The sequence below is a fragment of the Manis pentadactyla genome, chromosome 2 (assembly GCF_030020395.1).
Source record: "Manis pentadactyla isolate mManPen7 chromosome 2, mManPen7.hap1, whole genome shotgun sequence".
Classification (NCBI taxonomy): Eukaryota; Metazoa; Chordata; class Mammalia; order Pholidota; family Manidae; genus Manis; species Manis pentadactyla.
This window is the reverse complement of record NC_080020.1, coordinates 190,458,943-190,477,697: the sequence shown is the minus strand read 5'-3', so window position 1 is coordinate 190,477,697 and position 18,755 is coordinate 190,458,943. Positions and strand designations below refer to the sequence as shown.

At 35.9% G+C, this 18,755-nt stretch overlaps 1 pseudogene; it reads left to right on the top strand.

Annotated features, from left to right (window-relative positions):
- The first annotated feature begins 10,274 nt into the window (after nucleotides 1–10,274).
- Nucleotides 10,275–14,148, top strand: LOC118932482 (ankyrin repeat domain-containing protein 26-like; annotated as a pseudogene).
- The last annotated feature ends 4,607 nt before the right edge of the window (nucleotides 14,149–18,755 follow it).

Sequence of the window (18,755 nt, the reverse complement as noted above, 5' to 3'; positions counted from 1 at the left end):
CACACATAGGAAAGTGTTCATCTTCATTAGTTGCAGAAGAAATGTAAAGACATTCTAATGAGATTCAAATTGGCCTAGTAAATTAGCAAAGATTTTTAAAATGTCAATGCTAGTGACATTAACGGAGTTCTCATAAATTTCTGTCAGCAGGGATCCTTTTGGAAAACATTTAGTGTACATCAGGTTTTGAAAACGTTTATACCCTTTGAAACAATTTCACTTTTGAAGATTTATCCTACAGATATATTTTTGTACAGATTTATTACATCATTATTTATAAAAAGCTAAAATAAAAAGATCAAGGTGTTCAGCTATAGGGAAATGGTTAAGTAAACCTTGGTGTATTCAGATAATGAATACCAGCTTATACGTATTTGTGATTACAAACCTTATGCAAAGAAAATAAAAATAATAATGGTGATTGGATTAAATGGTGGGACTATCAATGGATTTTTTTCTTTAATAATTTTTAAATAATGCTTTTTAAATTATAAGAATTTTTTGCATAAAAATAGGAAATACAAATAAGCAAAAAAAAAAAAAAAGTGAAATCTTACTACCCAGAGGCAATCGCTATTAATATTGTATTTCATGTCTTCCCAAACCTAAACAACTTACTTTGTTTTTTGAATACAGGTAGTACTTGTACATTGTTTAAAAACCAGAAAGTATAAAAAGGTGAATAGTGAAACATCTTCTTGTGCTATTCCCCAAATGTCAGTTTCTCATTCCTGTTCTTAGATTTTTAAATACATATACATACATGCAAGTATAAATTTCAGATTTCTCCCCCTTGTAGCCCAAAGGATAGCATGCCATAGAGTGTTCTGAAACTTGTTTTTCATTTAATGATGAATCTAGAAGCACTTTCTATATCTGTGCTAGAGAACTTGTTAATTGTTTTTTAGTTATATAGTACTTCATGGTGTGAACATACTGGAGTTCATTCAACTTGTCCACTGTTAATGTTCATATTTTTTTCTATCGGCAAAATTTTTCTTTATAGTTTTCTATAGTTTCATAATTACCTTTAATAAAGTTTCATTTTAATGAGAAAGGAAGCTTTATCAAAACTATTGATTAGGCTACTAAAATTACATCACAATTTGCAGATATTAATTACAATTCAGAGATATTGAATTTCCAGTTTCAAGGATACCACAAAAACATAGAATTATAGAAATCTCAGAAAATAAGATGAATCTTAGCAGAAATCTGCTACCATGAAGGCAACTCAAGATTCAGAGATGCAGTATTATGACAATATTCTGTGAAACAATCTGTCAGCATTTTCAGAAATAAGATGTGGAATGCCTGGAGCGCCAGCCAGCCAGACTCCCTGGTAGAGATGTCAGTGAGGACAGGACTGCACTGGGTGACATGTTTTTAAATAACTCAGAGGCCAAAGCATACTGCACGGTGTCAGGCATCCTTCTGACATTTCAGTTGGATGTAAATTTAGAGCTGAATCTTTATCAAAATGAAATGTGTACACAGTATTGCTTTCCTAAGAGGAAACCTAGGGGAAACACCATGTGCAATTAAGAAGGTAACTTATTGCCATGTGTTTCAGCTATCTATTGCTGTGTAACAAGCCATCCCAAAACATAGTAGCTAAACAATGATCTATTATTTACCCTGATTTTGTGAGTTGACTTAGCCCCACTGGGAGGAACTTCTGCTCCTTGTTGTGTGGCTGAGATCATACATACTGTTGCATTCTGCTGGCATCTTGGCTGTATCTGGGATGTCCAAATGACCTCTACAGTCTCCTTCCACTTGACCTTTCACCTTTCAGGGGTCTAGCTCCAAAAGGAAGCATTACAAGAGGACAAGTCCCCATGTGCCAAGTGCTTTGTAAGCCTCTGCTTACCACAGTTGCTAATGTCCCATCAGCCAAGGCAAGTCACATGGCCAATGCCAGGGTCAAATGCCTGAATACACAAGGGCATGAATAAAAGGAGTATGTTTCACCTGGGGACACCAAAGTAGCAGACTGCCCTACCAAGTCTTTCTCTAATGTTTTGTTTGAAAGAATGGGTTTACTTCCCTCTGTCACTAGTTCCTCTGACTTTAGAAAACCTCCCTTGAAAATCTTAGAGTGCTGCCAAGCAATGCTGGTTACAAAGGTAAGATGTGTAAACTGCAGTATCATTTTGGAAAGTGTCAGTATATCCGGCTAATGGGAGACAAGCCTTACTATACTGATGGGTCTTTTCAACTCTCCTTGCCTAGGTTTCCTGGGAGGATTTCTGCCTCTGACTCCAGAATTCTCTGCAATCCCTGCCATGAGGCTGATGCAGGGGGCGTTGATATGGAGGGATGGCACAGGGCCGACCATCATTGCTCTCAAAGGGCTTGAGGCTTCCTAACAGTGAAGCAGCCCAACATGAGAAATGATTCTATCAGAAGCAAAGCACTCAAATTCAAAAGACAACTCTGTGTAGAGAATAAATAATTAATTAGATAGCAAGAAATCGGGATTTTGTAGGTAAATTGATCTGTTTGGAAAGAAAAGCAGAACAGACCAAATCAACAGACTAACTGAATTTTGACCAGCCAGGAGCAGGCATTATTTGCTGTTAATGTGGAAAATTATCTTGGCACTTTAAAAAGTAATGACTGCGGAAAAGATGAATGTTGAAGGAACTGTTTAAACCCTAAGATAATTAACGATATCAAGAAGGAAAGGCAAAATGAGGATAATAGTAAAATAAAATCAGACATCTCCTTAACATAGGAAGAGATTGAACTTGTTCATTAAGGTCATGTCATTTGGAAATGGTGCTTGTTTTTATAATTAGAGTGATTACAGAGTAAATGCTACAATAGAAGCATGGATTGGGTATGTAAAAATCTATTTAAAAGAAGAAATAGGTTGGTGAAGATGTGGCCTTCTTCATACATTTGCTTAATGTAATTTTTAGTTAAAGGAAAAACTATAAAGATTCTAAATGGGAATTAAACAGAATAGAGTGATCGATCAAATTATCTGGTTGTGTGAAAATGGAAAACTGAACCATCTGACATAGCAATGAGTGAAAAGCATTCAAATCATGTTATACTGTTTAGCGCCCCCCCCCACCCCTTTGCAGCTGCAAAAAAAGATATTTCCCCTTGTCTGGGATTGGCCAATACTGAGAACCATCCTTTTCCTAAAATATGGTGAAAGAAATGTCTTGATGAGGCTCCCGAGATAGTACAGACATGGCCATGATAGTGGTTTGGCAACGAGGCTAATTTATTGACTGTGTAGTTGTGCCAGACACTGTGCTAACCGCTGTCCACGCTTATTCTCAGTTAGTCGTCATCCACATTTTACAGGCGAGCAAACAGACACAAAGATGTTAAGTAACTTGTTGAGTCACATGTTTAGTAAGTGGTGGAGATGGGATTTGAACCAGGCAGTCTGACACTGGCTCTGATATCCCACGGATTTCAGAACAGAACAGTATTAAAACAAGGGCTGGGATGAATTAACCTGGGAGCTACCATAGAAGTCAAAGAAAGGAATCTGGGGAGTTACTGAACACCCATTTCAATACACAATCTGCTACCTCAATGTCTTCTTTCTACTAACGCCCTTTTTCTGTTTTTCTATTGCTGCTTTTACCAAGCAAATAAGCTATCCAAAAAGACCACCCTTCAAACTAATAGAATAGAAAAATCAGGCTCTGTAGATATAATTTATTTATGCCTTTTTTTCTTTGTAGATTTAATAAGGAAATAAATTCAGTGTTTTCCACTTAATTTAAGCAGCATAGATTGTTCTCTTGGGATGCCACAGATCCGTTTTAAAGACATGGTCCTATGTCGCCACCTTGAGGAAGAGAGAGGGAAAAACTTCTTTACTTGGGCTTCAATTTTTAGCACCTTCATGATTCAACCAAAAATTATTATATACAACGAGATTAAAAGAAGATTGGGAAACAAATTTCGCAGTGTATTTTGTAGTATCCCGGTATTTCAACAGGATATAAAAACTAGATTACAGTTTAGAGAAAGAAGAGAACTCTGGAAAACATTTTTACATTTTCAAGGAAAATTTGGGGTCTTCATCAAGTTCTAATGTATTAAGCTATTTTTTTTTGTAAAATACAACTGTAAACATAATCTTTGCTTTCTAAATCTTTATGTTCAAGGAGAAGAGGACAAACCACATCTCTTTTGAAGGTTATTTCTGTTAGTGTAAAGACATCTCTGCTCTTCTAGAATATTCTTAGCTCTTTGATGGCGGGACTCAATCTTGTTCACTGTCTATCCCCCAGCAACTAGCAAGGTTTCTGACCCATTGTAGGTACTCAATGAACACTTGTCTAGTGAATGTTTTCCTTCTTGTGTTCCATAACTAATCAACTTTCACTGTACAGCTGTGAAGACAACCTAGACTATAAAGTAAGTAAAATGAGACTTTTTTCCAAGGCAAGTCAGCCTCCAGGATTTAAAAAATAAATGCCCTTTGATTTTCACAAGACCTAAAATTCCATTATGAATAACTCAACCCTTCAAGATACCTATTAAAATGTCCACACTTCATGGGAAAATTAATGTCGTAAATACTGTTAACTCTAAGTTTGGTTGGGTCCAGGGCAGCCTTAACCTTTCAGTACTAGAGGCATTGTGATAGCTTGTTGGTTGAAGTATGGGAAGAAAGTATTAGAATTTCTATTTATGGCATCTTTAAAATGTCTTTGTTTTACATGATTTATAAGATATATAATTTATTAATACAGTAGTATATATATATATATATAATTTATCATTATATGTTTACATGTACATTGAAGTATTCATTCAAAAATTTTGACTAATAAATTTGAAGACCACTGTGAAGATCACAGCAAAAACATGACTTTAGAGTCAGGTTAAGCATGAAGTCCAACCCTATCATTTACAGGCTGTGGGAACTTGGACAAATTCTTTAACCTCTTTAAGCCTTTATTTCCTCTTTTAGAAAATGGGGATAATAACATTACTTTTGCAAGGTTGTGTTGAAAATTCAATAACTTGTCTGTAAAGCATTTAGCCCTGAGTCTAGAAAATCTTAACAGTTCAATAAATACAACTGGCTTCACGGGTTTGTGACTTACATAGTCATATGGGACCCAAAGCTCAGATTTGGTTTAATGCTCTGCTATCAGTGTCTTGAAATTCTTAACAATTTGTGGACAAGGGCCTTACGTTTTCATTTTGTAATGGGCCATGCAAATTCTGTAGCTGTGTTGTAACAGCTCACTGTTGGTCTAGCTGGCTTTGCCTCCAAGTGTCCTTAGTTCAGTTATAAAAGCCCATACTCTGGTCCACATCATCACTTAAGCTTCTTTAGGCCACCTAAGATATTCCCTGGGGCATGAGCAGTCAGTTTTTTTAAAACTTTTTTCTTGAGATGTAATCACATACCATAATATTTAACATTTCACAGTGTACAATTCCATTGTTTTAAGTTCCCCTCTCCCAGTTTTATTGAGATAAAATTGACAACATTGTTTTGAGTATATTTACAAGGTTAGCCCAGTCTTTTTAAAGAATGCTGGATTGAGAGTGAGTAGCCCTGATTCTATCTTTGCACCACTCTTTGAAATAGGATCTCAATAAATGATATGTGGTGAATTGTAGTACTTCCCTGAAGTACATGTTGTTAGTAACAAACTGATGCTGTTAATTAATCATAACCTTTTAGAGGTGGAAGAGATCCTACAGACTGTTTAGTCTGGCTCCTGCATTTTACAGTTGAGTAAACCAAGATCTGAAGACACTGAATGCCTTGTTCAAAGTTGCACAAAGTGATCAGGGCTAGAACCCAGGTCTGGTTTTCATTCCTTGTGTCCTTGACATGATACTTCTGTCCTTTTCTATTCAGATTGTTTACTCATTAAAACGGGAGATTAGATATTTGTAGGTACCAGCAGCAGGGTTCCATGCAAGTGTGTTTTTTAGTTTCCTTCCCCTTAATAAAATGTTTTTGGAAATTCAGGCCTTCAAGGGTCAAGATATTTGGATTATAAATGTTTCTCTAATTTTCTTTGCTCTAGGACAGCTACTTGATTCTGAGGACTTTGTGTTACCATTCATCCTATCATTCATTCATGACATACTACTGTGCCTTCTGTGTGCAATTTTGAAGTTATTAGGCTGTACTCTATAATGGCAGCTATTTAATGAGCTTGTGTGGCATCTTATTAGGTCATTAAAGTCTTTGCCTTTAAAGAATATTGATGCTTTTAAGGCTGTGGAGAATTTTTTGTTTGATGCAACATTAGTTCCAATATATTCTACATTTTTGTCAGAAAATTTTGGTTCAGAGAACAGACACCAATTTCATGGCTAGGCAACATATAAACAGCAATAGTGACTTAGACAATCACATAGACACCTGCATAAATAAGTTAAAATCATACTTTAAATTCCTTGGAAACTTGCTGTGGGAGGATATTTTAAGTATTGATGATGTGTAATATTATTAACAATGAATATTTTGAGTATCCACTATGTGGTAGGCATTCTAGGCATGCTACTCACATTATTTCATTCACTGAATCCTCACAACCTGTTTATAAAATGGGTAATATTTTCTCTCCATAACTTGCCCTGGTCTCATATCTAGATGGTAGGTTGGACTTGATTACAACCTTCTTACTCCAGAATAATCCCGAACTACCACCCCGCATTTCCTATTTCTCACTGGAGGAAGTAATAAACCAAGGTTTCACTTGACCCATTTTAGTGAAACTATGAAAACATTGTGCAGGGATAATGAATAAATACTTTCAGGTGGAAATAAACCCAGTAGAAGGTTCTGTAGGAGGTGCTATTTTTCTGACTGTGCCACATAAATCTTGGCCATAATAGCCAGAGGGGGTGGGTCCTGTCCAGAATCCTGGCTCTAACAGTATTTGGAGCTGTTTTTCTTTTAATTGGAAATACGAAACATATGGAACCTTTTGAACTTATTAAACAGTAGAGAGAATAGTATAGTGAATCTACCTGTAGCCATCGCCCAGCTCAGTAATGATTAACTCAGGACCAATCTGATTCCATCTGTAATCCCACCCATTTCTCCCCACCCTCTCCAGATAATTTTTAAGAAAATTAAGTGAATTCAGACCTCAAAACTTTCACACATAAACATTTCAGCATATATCTCTAAAAGATAAGGATTCTTTTTAAAAAGCATAATCGCAATGCCATTATACCGCCTAAAAGTCAGTACCTTAAAATCATCAAATATTACAAGTGAGTGTTCACATTTCCATGGTTATCTCATAGTGGTGCTTTTCCCCCCCTTTTTAGTAGTTTGTTTCAATCAGGACCCAAATAAGCTCCATGAGATTGGTTTGTCTTTTTAAGAGTCTTCCAATAGGTAGTTTCTCCCTCCATCTCTCATTTTTAGTTCTTGTAATTAAAAAAACTTGATTAAAAAAAAATACCTCAAACAGGTTGTCCTTTGTAATTGTTCAAAGTCCGGATTTTGCTGATTGAATTCCTGTGGTATTATTTATTATGCTCCAGTATGTTGACTGAATAAAGTTTAATTTTTGTTTGAATTTCAAATCTATCCTCAGGGACATATCTGTTTTATTTTTTTTGTCACTAGGTATATTCTTGGGAATGTGTAGTTGATTTTCTGTGTTTTAAAATCATTGTAGTTCTAATTTGCATTTCTCTTATTTTGAACATTTCTCTTCTTAGATGATTAAGGGCCATTTCTGTTTCTTCTTCTGTGAACTGCCTGTTCATATTTTTCCATAGAGATAGTGGTCTTTTTTTTTTTATCAAAAGAAGCTCTTTTAGAGATATTTATCCTTTCTCTGTGATATTGATTACAAATATTTTTCACTGTTAATCATTTTTCTTTCCACCTTATGATATTCTCTGCCATGCAAAAGATTCTTTGCCATGCAAACGATTCTTAATTTTTTTTGTAATTGAATGTGTCAATTTTTGCCCATATTACTTCTGGATTTTGCCTCATAGTTAGAAATGTTTTTCCAGGTTGTAGGTGAATTAACTCTTGTTTTCTTTTAGTAACTGAAGATTTTATTTTTGCATTTATATTTTTGACCCATTTGAAATTTATTCAAGTGTCAGGTATAGAGAATGAATCAAATTCTCTCTTGTTCAGAACAGGTTTTAAAATTCAAGAGTTTATCAAAAATTTTAAAAAGATCTGCTCAGAATGTCTGGCCCCACATTCTCTGGCATAGAGTAGGGAAAGACGACAGAGGAGTCCTGCTGTGCACTTCCAGCTCCTCTTCACTGGAAAACTGATGCTACCACCTAACGCCTGAGGCCAGGAGAATAATCCATGCTCTGGCCTACTCACGTCTGTCTGGCTTCCTCTTCTCCCTGATCTGCAGGCCACCCTGTGGTCCCTCAGGCTCTCTACCTGTACGATTCTGTTGGGAGTGTGGCTTTTGTTGCAGACTTTCCGGAGAACTTCTTATTCTGCATATTTACAAATGCTGGTTCTGAGTTCATGTTTATTATGAAATCTCTGTCAGGTGATTTCTGCAGAGGGCTTTTCTTGCCTCCCTGTCATACTCACTAACCTGGAAAGCGGTTTTGCCCTTCTGCTTGGGCTTGAGAAAACTCTAACCTGAGTGCTTGTACATTAGCTCTCTCTTAGCAGGCTGTGTTCTCTCTGATCAGTGGGGAAAGGCAAGATTCCATTTTGCTGCCTTTTGTGAGAAGAGTCACTTTCTATAGTTAACAACAATAATAGGGGTTAAAATGTGTTGAATGCTTACTGAGTGCAAGGCACCTGGCTTACCCCTACTACTCCTGAGGGCAGGACAAGAATGCTAAAGAAGGCCACTCCAAGCCCACATTCTTAAAAGTTAGATTCATCTAACTAGTAACCTAGCTAGTAAATATCTAGTAAAGCTATGTAGTAAATATGTTCGTTCATTTCACCTCATCAAATGTGCCTTCGTAACAACCTGGAAGGACAGATTTCAAATGTACAGTGTTTATACACTCTTGAGCTCCTTGCCTAAATGTGGCAGTGTGAGGAGAAGTGGCCCCCTGCCTCTAGGCTGCCTTCTTTCGCATCTCGCCTCCTATTCTGTCCACACCACAAGGGGCCTTGCACACAACTTAGTGACAATCAGCCCTTACATGAAGGCTCCAGGTCCTTGCCCTCCCACTCCACAGATAGCTGTCCCTTCAGGTTATCTTCTGACCTAAGAGACAGTATTCTAGTAAAGCAGTCCAGAAGACAGCCCTGTAGTAAGCTCAGGGCCATTTGTGCAGGTAATTCCTGTGTCTCAGATACCTGAAGAATAGCCTAAAAATGGGGTTCTAGGTGAATTGTCCCCTTGACCATGCAAAATCTTTGCTCCATAAAGAAAAGGAGAGCCCATGTGGGGGCCCCAGGTTGCTTTCTGTGTATTTAACTCATTTGGTCCTTTCATTAATTCTATGAGATAGGTACTGTTTTGTCCACTTTACAGATGAGGAAACTGTAGCTTAGAAAGATTAGGTAACCTGCCCAAGGCCAAAAGACTACTAAGTGTCAGAGTAAGGGTTACATTTTGGGCAGTCTGGCTCCAGAGCCTTGTCTTCTGAACTGAATGGATTTCCCCATCACACTATGTGGTACCTTCTGTGTAGCATTATTAATCCCTCCCCACAGCAGTACTCAGGAATTATCTGTCTGACTATACACACACTCAATAAAGTTGTTCTTACAGACTTTTACTCATTTTTGGCCATCACCTGCATATCTGTTAGTAGTAAAATTTAAGTATTGCTAAGATACTTTTCAGCTTTAGAATCCTGTGATCCTTACATAGAGATGATTACAGTTTCCCCTTCACTGTAAGCTTGAACAACATTCTAGAAAGTGTAACTGTGAAGGTAACATTAAACTACTAATAATTATTTTAAAGTTATTATTACAGGAATCTACTTACTAGTGAGATTGCTGCACATCTTTAATATCTGTAGGAACCTCTCATTGCTTTTACTAGGAAACCCTGTAAAACTTCTAGAGAAGGCACACTAATTAGCATATAGGATCCACCGAGGAAGAATATGTAAATATGTCAGGTTCCGTGCTCCAGGTCTAACAACTAGATGATACTATTATAATCAACCTGAAACATTTAAAATGTACTGGAAGTTTAGATGTATTATTAGCTATATGATGACTTTGTCATATTCTATCTTTGAGATTAGAGATCTCATTCAAGTTTCAATAAGGGTTTTATTAAAAAGGAACACTATGACTGAATTATTATCAGGAGTAGAAAAAAAAACTATCACCAGGGCTAATGTTTGGATTAAGAAATATCAGGAGGGGCGAGGTGGGGGCGCGGGAGACGGCCTCGCGGACATCCGGCCTCGGGGGGGCGCTCCTGGGGCCTGAGCCCTCCGACCGGCGCCATCGAGTTGGGCCACCCAGGCGGCCCCACGGAGCTCGGCGGCCACCCAGCCTGCGCGGGGTGGACGCTGGTGCCTCACATCGCCGCGCCTGGTGTTTGCCAACTTCTCCAGACATAAAGCAAAATGCCTAACTAGCTCTGGCCGGGAGGAGGGCCTCAAGAAAGAGCCTTTTCTGAAAAAAGCCGAGGGCCAATCCCCCAAACATTTTCTACTGAGCAGTGGGCGGTACAAGTGTATTTGAAGGCTTTGTACTGGAAACGCTATCAGGCACAGCCGTGTTTATCACTCGCATTCCGAATGTCCTGAAACCAAGCTTAACAAAGCTAAAGACTGCTTCTCAGCAATCCAAGAAAAACACTGAAGCAAAATGTAGTGTGAGACCAGACAAAAGAACCTTATTTGAGGGCAGTAATTCTGATAGTGAAAATGAAGATGTGGTTAAAACCCTTCCCAAGCCCTCAGTCGAAATCCAGGGCTTTTCTCATGCTGCCTTTCTATTCCCTGAGTCTGTGTTGAAACCTCCAAAGCCTTTAGCAGTCCTTGGTCTAACAAAGGAAGAACCAGCAAAGACAGCAGTTGGAAAGCAGGAAAATTGTAATGATACTGTTGAAAGCTTTCCACAAGAGTAAACAAATAGTGACAGTTTGACTTAATTTGATGGAGCACGCAGAAGTAATAGAAGTGATCTGATGTCCACAGTGGGATTAGGAGAAGAGGAAGACATAGAATCACCTTGGGATTCTGAGAGTATATCTCAGAGTTTTCCACAGAATGTTGATCATTTTTCTGGAGCTGCAGATCAAAGAGGAAAAAATATATTAAATAGTCAAGTAGAAGATTCCGTGAGCTTACTGAAAATCCAGGATGCAGTTCTTTCATATGAAAGATTAATAGAACTTTAAAAAGGTCACTGTGAACTACTTAAAGGAAAAGTAAAAAGTATGGAAGGTAAGGTTAGTGGACTATGAAAGGAGCTTATCAAAAACAAAAGAGATGGCATCACACTTAGAGCATCAAAAAGTGGAATGGGAACAAGAACTCTGCACTTTTGAGATTTACCTTAAAACAAGAAAAAGCAAAGAGAATAAATGCTGATATGTTGCATGAAAAAACTAGGACGCATTTAACAAGAAAAGAGGAACAACACAGTAAAGAAGTTGAAAGAAACAGCAATTGGAATTTGCTCTTTGAACACTAGACATGGAATTGAGGACTGTAAGAATCAATCTGAATTAGGTTATAGAAGAGCAAAATGACATTCAAAGGCAACTTTCTCAAGAACAGAATGCCAGAATATTACAAAACAAGATTCTGACCAATCACCTTTGGCAAACAAAAGAAGACAGAAATGGCACATACAAAAATGAATTCTGAGGTTTCTGATAGTCATGAAAAGGGTCTGTTGCATAAAAACCACATGTTGCAGAATGAAATTGCCATGCTAAGACTGGAAAGAGACACAATAAAAAATCAGAACCAGGAAAAGGAAAAGAAATGTTTTGAGGACATTGAAATTCTCAAAGTAAAATATGATGATCTTAAAAAGACAATAAAAGTGAATGAGGAAACACAAAAACAATACTCCAACACAGTGGACAGCTTAATGTCCTGACAGCTGAGAATACAATGCTAAACTCTAAGCTGGAGAATGAAAAACAAAACAAAGAAAAATTGGAGACCGAAGTTGAATCATACCATTCTAGACTGGCTACTACTATACAGGATTATGATCAAAGTCAGGCATCAAAAAGAAATCTAGAACTCGCTTTCCAGAGAGCAAAAGGTAGTTATGAGACAACTTCAACAAGAACTGGCTGATACCCTAAAAAAACAATCTATGTCAGAGGCTTCGCTGGAGGTTACATCACGTTACCGAATTAATTCAGAAGATGAAACACAGGATTTAAAGAAGAAATTGAGGCAAATCAGAAGTCAAGCTTGAAATAAAAAATGACAAAAGTAACAATCAAAAAGCAAGTGGACAAAATTAAATGGCTTCAGAAAGCCCTTTTAAGTACAAGTTTGACTCAGGATGAAAAGGAACAGTTAAGGAAATTGACTGAGTTAAAACAATTTCTAGAACACAGTTTGGATCAAGAAGTGAAAAAAATGGTGGATTAGAAAAAGATTTCTGGACTTAAGAAACTCTTAAAAATGACAAGAAAGAAATGAATATGAAATTGGAGAGATTAGTTTCCATGGAGATCTAAAACCCAATCAAATTGAAGTGAACATTCAGATTAATACACTAAAATGTAAGATTGATGATCTTACAGCAAAACTGGAAACTTCATCTTCAAAATGTCTACATCTAGATGCAAGAAATCAGGTTCTTCAACAGGAGCTATTATCTATGAAAGCAATGCAAAAGAAATGTGAAAAACTAGAGAAGAATAAAAATAAGTTGGAACAGAAAGTAGTAAACCTCAGGACTCATATAGAAATGAATATGGTAGAACACAGCCAAGTAGAACTGTATAAGCGGTAGTTTGAAGAAAGAGTAAGACAGGAAATAGTAGAAAAATTAAAAGAAGTCAATCTGTTTTTACAGGTTAATTTATTAATCTGTAATGTGCCTTAATTTCACTGCAGATTACATTTTGGATATATACATTGTCTCTGTTTCCTTTAGAGCAGTTTGTTGTTTAGATTTCTGGAGGGAAGGTGGCATATGTTTCTCCCTTTAAATATTTCAGTTTCCATTGTTATTATCACAAAATTGACCTTTCAGAATGATTCTTACTAGATGATCATTTTATTTCTAAGTCTGGTTGGTATAAGACTATTAAGAAGAAAAGAAAAATTGTGAATTAAAAATTATACCGTACTTTTAGATTATATTGTTTAGTTTTAAGTATTTTAAACTGATTGTTACTCTTTGACTTGTCATATTACATGAATACTAAGATAAAACTGATTCAACTTTATTTTTATAATTCACATTTGATTCAGTTGAGGTTCTGATAAATATATTAAACTTCAGCTTTTTCACATTTAAAATTGCTCTCTGAATCACTGACTCAGAACCAGAGGAAACAAACATGCTATAATTATTCAGATTATAATTATTTTAAAAATGTATCCTTTTAATTTGCTTTAGGATTAAGCAGCATCTCAAGAAAAGTTAGAGCAATTGAGAGAAAAAAATAATGCTTCAATAAGAAGCCAGATGGAACTCAGAATTAAAGACCTGGATTTTGAGCTCTCCCAAACAAAAACTTCTCAATATTCTAGTAAAACAGAATTGGAAAAATACAAGCAACCCTACCTGGAAGAATTAAAAGTTAGAAATTCATTGGAAAATAGACTAAACATTCTCCATAGGACTAATGAGAGCCTAACAGAGTTCAATGCCAAACTTCTTGAGGAGAATCAGCAGAACAGAACTTTACTCAGCACTCTTACTATGAGGCCAGCGCTGGAAACACCTTGCGTTGGAAATCTTAAAGATTCAGTGCTCAATAGAAATCTTACTCCAAGAGAAAACTTAGTGATTCCTACTACAAACTCAGGGACTTCAGGTAATATAAAGAACATTCTTTGCCAAGGTGCAGCAGGAATTGGAAGAGAATATAACTAGAGAACTAGAAGAAGCTTCTGATAAATTTGAATCAATCCTGTAGAGTTCCTCCACTAGGATCTACTGATGTGTCAAATCCAACTCAATATCTGCTTTTGAAAACAGCACAAGAATATGCACAGATTTTGAGGAAAAATTATGTGATCTGAAAGATAAATGTAAAAATGTATATGCTGGTCTGTTTATATAAATTTTAATCCTTTCCCATTAAACATAGGACATGTGAAAAAAAAAGAAAAATCAAATGATGTACTAAATTGTACATGTCTGTACTTAGTCAGTCTTCAGGTAAACTAAACCTTACATACAGTCATAGTTATTTACATTTAAAAGACAGATTCTCTGTGGGTACTAGGAATGCTTTTTAGAATAGGTCCTCTTCAAGCATGGATTAAAAAGGCTTTTTCTTCCTTGTCTGACTGGTTTCTTTTATTTTATCTTTACTGAATAGAGAATACAGAGGAACTCTATATTCAATAAAAAAAATCATGGAAAGTTTTCATTGATCTTTCAGACTGTAGTGTCTACTACAGCTCAATAGAGCCTCTTTATCTTTTGTTAATATTTGAAAAGAGATGAGAAAAAAAAACTTAAAAAAAGTTATTTTCTCCACAAATGACTGATAATTGTCCAGTCCTTTAACCCTAGCATTTTATATCTTCTGATGTGACTTGTGCAGTTTACCCCAAATATTTAATATTACTATAAAAACATTAAACACAAGATAAGTTCTGAATGGTGATTAAAACCATGAACTCTTATTTAAAAATCAATCTTTTCCTCTATGAATAAGAAATAATATCTGTACTAGAAATGACTTGTATTTAAGGAATCAAATAAAAATGATTAATATGTATAATATACAGGAAGTCAATATGCAACAACCAAGTAAATGGAAATAAGTAAAAAATGGGTCAAACTTTTTTATTTGCAATAACTTTGAAATATAACATACTATAAATTCACCCATTTAAAGTGTACAAGTCAATGGTTTTATTCTGAGTTGTGCAACCATCATCATAACCTAATGTTAGAACATTTTTTATGATCCCCCCAAAAATCCTGTACCTATTAGTAGTCCCTCACATTTCCCTCACCTACCCATCCTTTGCTCTAGGATACCACAAATCTTTCTATATAGATTTGCATCTTCTGAACATTCCATCTAGAAATGGAATCATACATTATGTGGTCTTTTGTGACTGGCTTCTTTCATCTAGGATATTTTCACTGTTCTATGTTATAGATTTTATTAGTTTCTTTTCATTGAGGAATAATAATCCATTAAATGGATATACATACTTAATTTATCCATTCATCAATTGGTGGACATTTGGATTACTTCCACTTTTTGGCTATTATGAGTAATGCTGCTAATGGCCATTCATGTACATATTTTTGAGTGGATGTTTGTTACTTCTCTTGGGTATATATCTAAAAGTTGAATAGATGGGTCACATGGTGACTCTTTGTGAGGAGCGGCCAGATTATTTTCCAAAGCAGCTGCATCATTTTACAGCCTTACCAGCAATGTATGAGGGGTCCAATTTCACCACATCCTCTCTGATGCCCATAATTGTCTATTTGATTATAGCCATTCCACTGGGTGTGAAATGGTATCTCACTGTGAGTTGTACTTCCATGGTAGCTAATGTCAAACATCTGTTCATCTATTTTTACTTTTAAGTATTTTATTTGGTTAAAAATGTGGACTATAACCCTATTAGTTGGTAGCTGATGAACTACATTGTCAATTTTTAGATTAGTGGCATTTAAGGTGTGATGCTAATGAGGTCAAGCCTACAAGGTCTAGCTGGAAACAAATTGGTTAAGCTATTTCAGAGAAAATTGTGGTTAAACAGTTATACTCATATGTCCTACCTCTGTTCAATAATCTGACAGGCTTTTGATCTTTTTAAATTGAAGTATCATTGATATACAATTATATATTGGTTTCAAGTATACAATGCAGTGGTTCAATGGTTACACATATTAAATCCTCACACCCACTAGTGCAGTTATCTGTCAACTTAGGAAGATGTTACAGAATCACTGGCTATATTCAACATGCTGTACTACCACCCTATGACCAACTTATGATTGAGAATTTTTGTGCCCCTTTATCCCCCTCATTCTCCTCACCCACCCGCCCCTCCCCCTCCCCCATGCTAACCACCAGTCATCTCCCAATATCTGAGTCTACTGCTATTTTGTTCTTTTTTTTTTAGATTCCACAAATAAGTGAAATCGTATGGTATTTGTCTTTCTCCATCTGGCTTATTTCACTTAGCATAATACCCTCTAGATCCATCCATGTTGTAATGCAAAGGCAGAATTTCTTTTTTATGGCTGCATAATATTCCATTGTGTGTATGTACCACCTCTTTTTTATCCATTCATCTACTGATGGACACTTTGGTTGCTTCCAAATATTAGCTATTGTAAATAATGTGGCAATAAACATAGGAGAGCATGGGTGCACAGTGCTGGGCTGGGCCACCTGCAAGGAGGAAGGAGTGCTTAGAGCTGGCTTCTGCAGGCATCAGGCTCTTGATCTTGCTGGTTAACAGGGTGTGTTAGGTTTTGGTGAACTGTATTGCAATATCTCTATGCAGATAATTAGATGCATGGACAGATGGTTGAATGGATAGAAATGATTTCATGAGAATGGGATCATATAATACCAGCTTTTTAAAAATAAAAAGGTTTCAACTAAATTTACTTGAGAGAAAAAGAAAAAAATACTTCAGTGAAACTGAAGAATGAATGGAGAGAACTGTTACCCTATTAAATTGACTCAGTGCTCACCTCCCATCTTTTTACCATGACTTTTCCATTTCTGATTCTTTTATTCCCTTCTTGAGTGGCTGGATATCATTGTCAGGTTTTTCTTTTTTTTCAAAAGGGACTCATGAGCATGGAAGCAGAAACTTATGGTGAATATCAACATATTCTTAGTAAAATACTTCTGAATTTAAATATACACACTGAGAATACAAGAATACAGTGTATAACCCTCACCTCCTTTGCATCTAGATGCACTCTAAGTTCTGGCCAATGAGATGTAAGCAGAAAGGTTATATGAAACACAGGAAATATCTTTAAAGGGAGGGGATAAGCCCATCTTCTACTCCCCTTCCTGCTAGCTGGAATGCAAATGTAAACATTGAAGTTTGAGCTGGCATGTTCAACCATGAGGTGGAGGATCTGTGCTGAATGTATAACCAGATAGGAAGAATCTGGGAATCTAAAATTTCCTTAAGCTGATATACCTTCAGACTTAAACGAGAAACTTATACCTTCTTATGGCTTATTTGGGGTCGTTAGTCATTTCCCATTAAACTTCATTATAGCTAGAAAAAGTGCTAAAAATGCCCTTGAGTTTTTCAATGTTTGAGAATGTCTGCCTGTTGCTTTTACACTTAAACAATTTACATGGGTATAATTCTGATGTTATACTTTCTATAAGAACTTATAGATACTGCCCCATTTTTTTCTGGCATAGGAGGTTGCAGTGCAAAAGGCTGAGGCCAGTGTAATTTCCACATCATCTCCGTTTTTTCGTTTCTGCCTAGATCCTTGAAAAAAAAAAAAGTCCCAGTTTTTAAAAAAACATTTCAAACATCCAGAAAATGTTTTAAAATATGTAGATTCAGCAATTACTAGTATTTGCCATATTTGCTTTATCTCTCTTCTGCCTGTGTGCATGTATCTGTTTGTATATAGAAATGTGTTAACATTTCTTCTGGAATCATTTGAAAGTAAGTTGCAGACTTAACATTTTACTCCTAAATACTTCAGGATGTCTCCTAAGAAAAAGATTTTCCAAAGAAGAAGATATTCCCTAATGTCCCCTAATATCCACTTTGTATTCAAATTTCTCCAATATTTCTCCCTACATTCTTTTGTGGCCTTAAAAGATAAACAAAACCAAAATTCAAAATCTCAAAAACCAAGATCCAAAATCCAATCAAGATTCATATATTGTATTTGGTTATTTCTCTTTAGTCTCTTTTAACCAAGAATAATCCTCCACTTTTTGGTTTTGTATTTTTTTGTTTCATTACGTTTACTTTTCTGAGGCCAGACCAGTCATGCTGTCTATCCTATCTTCTAGCTCTGATTGTTTTGTGATTTCAGCTAACTTGTTCACCTATCCCGTATTTTCTGAAAACTGAGAGTTATTAAAGCTTGATTAGACTTGGGTTCGATGTTATTTGGCCAAAAACGTTATATCAGGTGATTCAAGGACCTGGTATTTGTGATGCTGAGTTTGGTAATTTGATTGAAATGGCAATCTCTGGTTTAAAGGAATCTACTCTGCAGGGGGTGATTCTTTAGCATTTTGGAAATATCCTTTTATCTAATTATTTTAGTATATATTTGTGACCTTTGCATCAATTACATTGATTTTATAAATCTATCATTTTTCCTACATTTATTAGCTAGCATTCTTAAATAGGTTCCTTTTATCAACTGAGGATAACCTTTAGTTCTTCCAAGAAGTCAGAGCAAATGCTTACATGTTTAATTACTGCCTGGTGGAGATGGTGTATTAGTCCTATCTAAAGCTGGCAAATGATTTTGAAATACTTATTCTTGAAGTTAAATAATTTTGCTGGGATATTCCTCCAGGAAACTGTTCTGTATCATCTTTTTTCTAGTATGCAGTGTCCCCTTTAATTGGAAGATTCATTTTTTAAATATATTCCTCTATTTTATTTCAGAATATTTTTTTCTGTTCTATTTGTTGGCTGCTCTAATTTAGGAATATCAATGTTCTGTATGT